The sequence below is a fragment of the Cebus imitator genome, unplaced genomic scaffold, assembly GCF_001604975.1.
Source record: "Cebus imitator isolate Cc_AM_T3 unplaced genomic scaffold, Cebus_imitator-1.0 Scaffold34, whole genome shotgun sequence".
Lineage (NCBI taxonomy): Eukaryota > Metazoa > Chordata > Mammalia > Primates > Cebidae > Cebus > Cebus imitator.
In genome coordinates, this window is record NW_016107349.1 from 1817806 (window position 1) to 1821850 (window position 4045).

Below are 4045 nucleotides of genomic sequence, written 5' to 3' on the forward strand. Positions count from 1 at the left end.
TCCTCTACCCAATCCTCCACTTCTGCCCTCATTTTCTGAGTGCCTCAGATCAGCATCAGGGCCTCCAGGCTCTCTCACTCCTTACTCCTGCTACCTCTCCTCTTTATCTATTGCAGGGGCTTCCTCCAATAAATCGTTTGTGCTTCTCACTCTGTCTTGGTGTCTGCTTCTTGGAGGACTTGAACTGACCCAGGGGACATTTGTCAGAAAAGACTTGATTATGTTGCAGTAACAAGTTAATTTCAAAATTTCAAAATCTCAATAGCTTAACACAAGAGGGTGGATGTCTCCCATGCTCCATGTTTGATGTTGGTGGGTAGGCTGACAGGGGCCCAGGCTTATACATGACATCAAGGCATGCTGGAGAGATATGGAGGAAGAGAGAACCTTTAAAGCAGGGTCTGGAAGTGGCTTAAATTACTTCTGCTCATACCCAGAGCTCAGTGACATGGTCCCAAATTGTATTAGTCTGTGACGTGCCATCTTGTTTGTGCTCAGGACAAGGCAACATAGCAGGAAACAAGCTGAGTATTTGCTTCAAGTGGTAACCATGTGCTAAGCCCTATCTATTCACGGAGTGCTAAGTTGTCTCTATGTTATAAATGGGGCACCTGAGGTGTAGAGAAGCCAAGTATTTTTCCCAAGATCACAAGATTAGCAAGAGCTAGAGCCCGAATTTGGAGTCACATATGTCTGCCTACAAATCATGCCTTTATCCACTCTACTATGGGTACAAAAGAAATGAGTAGGTGCTAGAGGGTTGTTGGTGGCTGACAGGTCTCTAAATCTAGACTATCCCCACCCTAATCTCTCCAGAGTATTTTGAAGCTTCTGTGAAATGTCTAAGACATGGCAAACAGAACTGAGATATGCCAACTCCATTATACTAAATGTCTTCCTTTACTGTTACATGTTCATTCATGAATAGGAAGATAGCTTCTGAGTGGCTCTTCTCCCACATCTCCCTATTCTGGGGGCAGGATGAGAATATCTGTTTGGCTTTCACTTCTTTAAGTAAAACAGGCTAAGTGGCAAAAAAAAAATAAAAAATAAAAGGAGTTGAACCGGTTTGGAGGATTTTTTTGGGTCTCTTTTGATTGTATTTAATAGTTTTGAAGAGTACTACAAAATAATGTGGCTGTTGAAAGAAATGCTTTTTGCCCAATTTCTTTCTGGCCACAGTTTTGAGAAAAGAAAACTATAAATAGCTGACAATAAAAGAAAATTACTGCTGTGATCTGAGAAGAAAGAAAGGGAAATACAAAAGGACCGCCCTGAGAGGTTTTCAAATAAAAATTATGGTTCCCCTCCCAGGGCCTAAGATTGCTACTTCTTGGAAGACAGAAAGGGTGAGGATGTGATGGATGTTTCATCTCTCTTGCTTGTTTTCAAAGATGTTTTGACTTAGTTGCTTTTATTCTATAAACCTCAGAGCTCTTTACATCTATTAAACATTTTAAATGAGCTGAATTTTCTCTAAATGCAGGTAATTTACAAATAGGCTTTTATTATTAATAAGGCAGCCATCCAGTTCTTTTATTTCTCTGTCTAAATTTACATCTCTCTCCTTTCTTCTCCTGTCCTTACTTGCCTTGTAGAACAGACATTTGGGTGGAGGATAAGTAAAAACTAAGGTGGAAGGGAAAATTGGCACCAGTTTGACTGTTAAACACATAATGCCCTCTTGTTTATTTCTCACCAATAAACCATTTTTGGTTTCCTGCCAAAATGTTTGTCATTGATTAAACTTTACATTTTTATTACCCAGAATTAACTATAATGTTTATGAACATGGAAGTTGGAAAGAGACAAATTCTTTGCAAGTTATTCTATTTTTCTGTAACCAAAGAACTTCACTAAAAGTCAAATCATCTCCCTTCCGTTTGAAATGCATTTCTTATCAACTGAGGTAATTGGACCACAGTTCAGATCCGCAGCCACTCTTCTGAATACCACACATGGAGCTCTTTTGACTATATGTTTTCTGTTTGATATAAAAGTTGGTTTCCAGAGGTTGTCTTAAAATAGAAAGTCTGGGAAACTGTGATCTCCAGATTCAATGAAGACAAACTGCTTTTGGTTTTTATGGATCCCATTGATATGCATACACACTTACCCTTTTCTTTCGAATTACATCTATCTTTGTGCTGGGGACTCTCCCTGGCCCTATGGAAATTGCACAGGGACTGATCTTAGACTTAAAAGAATTAATAGGTTTCAGTCGAATTGTCTCATGGTGGCAGATGGGAGTCGGGAAGGGAGAAAAAGTGTGTCTCTGAGATCAAAGTCATCCTGACAATTTGACACGGAGAAAAAAAAAAAGGAAGTTGAAAATGAGACAGAGTCAAGTCAGACAGGAAACTTGCCCAGGGGCATTTCAGACATAGATCTTGTGATATTAACATTTCCTTTATTTTTCAAAAAATGAAATAAATTGCTTCCCAGTGACCCTGAAGGTCATTAGTACCAGCTGCGGCTTCATACGGCTGAGAGTGAATAACAGTGAGGAGAAATGATGTTGGTGAGACCTTGGGAGTGGAATCAGATAAGTGCCTGGCTTAGTAAGCCTGGATGTTTGCAGCAAGTTCAGAATGATTCAATCTGAGCTGTCCTTAGAATCCAGTTAGCTGTCACCTCTGGGTCCAATTAGAGGGAACACTGGATTAGAAGGCAGAAGACAGGGATGTAACCTTAATTCTGTCCCCAGTAGTATCATTTGTTGTATAACTTTGCATATTTATGTCTCTGTGTCTTTATCCATAAAGCCAAAGTATTGAACTAGATAATGTATAATCCCTGAGGTTCTAGCTAACTGTAAGATGGATAGATCTATATGATTAGACTTATTGTTTGTTTTGATTAAAAGGCTGATCAGAGAACACAGATACTTTTGCACTTTCTCTGTGCTAGGCAATGGGATGCGGGGGTTGTGTAAGGTAATAAAAAAAACCTAGCTCTTATATGTGAGACAGAACTGTGACTTTAAAACCACTGTGTCCCCCAGCATAGTGACTGACATGCAGAAGTCACTCCAGAGATGTCTGTTGGTTGATGAAAGCTTATTATTTTGTATCTAATTAGAGAGGTGAAACATAATGAAAAGGCTGGGGACAGTGGCTCATGCCTGTAATCCTAGCACTTTGGGAGGTTGAGGCAGGAGAATCACCTGAGGTCAGGAGTTCAAGATCAGCCTGGCCAACATGATGAAACCCTGTCTCTACTAAAATACAAAAATTAGCCAGGCATGATGGTGGGTACCAGTAACCCCAGCTACTCAGAAGGCTGAGATGGGAGAATCGCTTGAATCCAGGAGACGGTGGTTGCAGTGAGCCAAGATCGTGCCACCCTAGGTGGCTGAGTGGGACTCAGTTTAAAAAAACGACATAAAGATGCCCAGCAATGCAATCCTTACAAAATTGGTACTAAATCAGAAGGTACAATGTAACTGTTAAAGAACTGCTCAGAAGGTGGCTGTCTTTAGACAGAAAGGGTGTGAGCGTTTTCCCTGGAGAAGGAGAGATTTATCTTAAATGGGTAAAAACCAGGCATCAAATTCCTTTTGGATCCTGGAGGTGGAAATCAGTTTCAAAACTTAGACAGACAGACAGCACAAGTCTTGTTTGGCTGCTTTCTTACCACAACAGGTATCATCATTCAGGGCCTTGCAGGCTTACTTTGTTCTACAGAATAGATCGCCGTGAAACTTCGAAGAGGTAAGTCTGAGAACTGTTGGCAGAAAGCAGCAAATGTTTTCCATATCAAAATGCAGACAGGTTTATGTCTCAGGGCAGATTATGTGAGAGTGATGGGCACATTTAGGTCCAGGAGTTTTTCCATTAAGTATCTATGGAGCTTGGGTCATCTTTCATGCCCCTTTTCTTCCTCTCTTCTCTCCTTTACTCTGGGCTTGGACATCCCTACAGGCCAAGCATGGTGTTAGGTGCTAGAGGCATAGAAGTGAGAAAAAAATATGGTGTCTCTCCTGGAGAGACTACATTAGTGGAGGAGGGAGACATGAATCAGAAAAGCGACAATGCACTGGGTG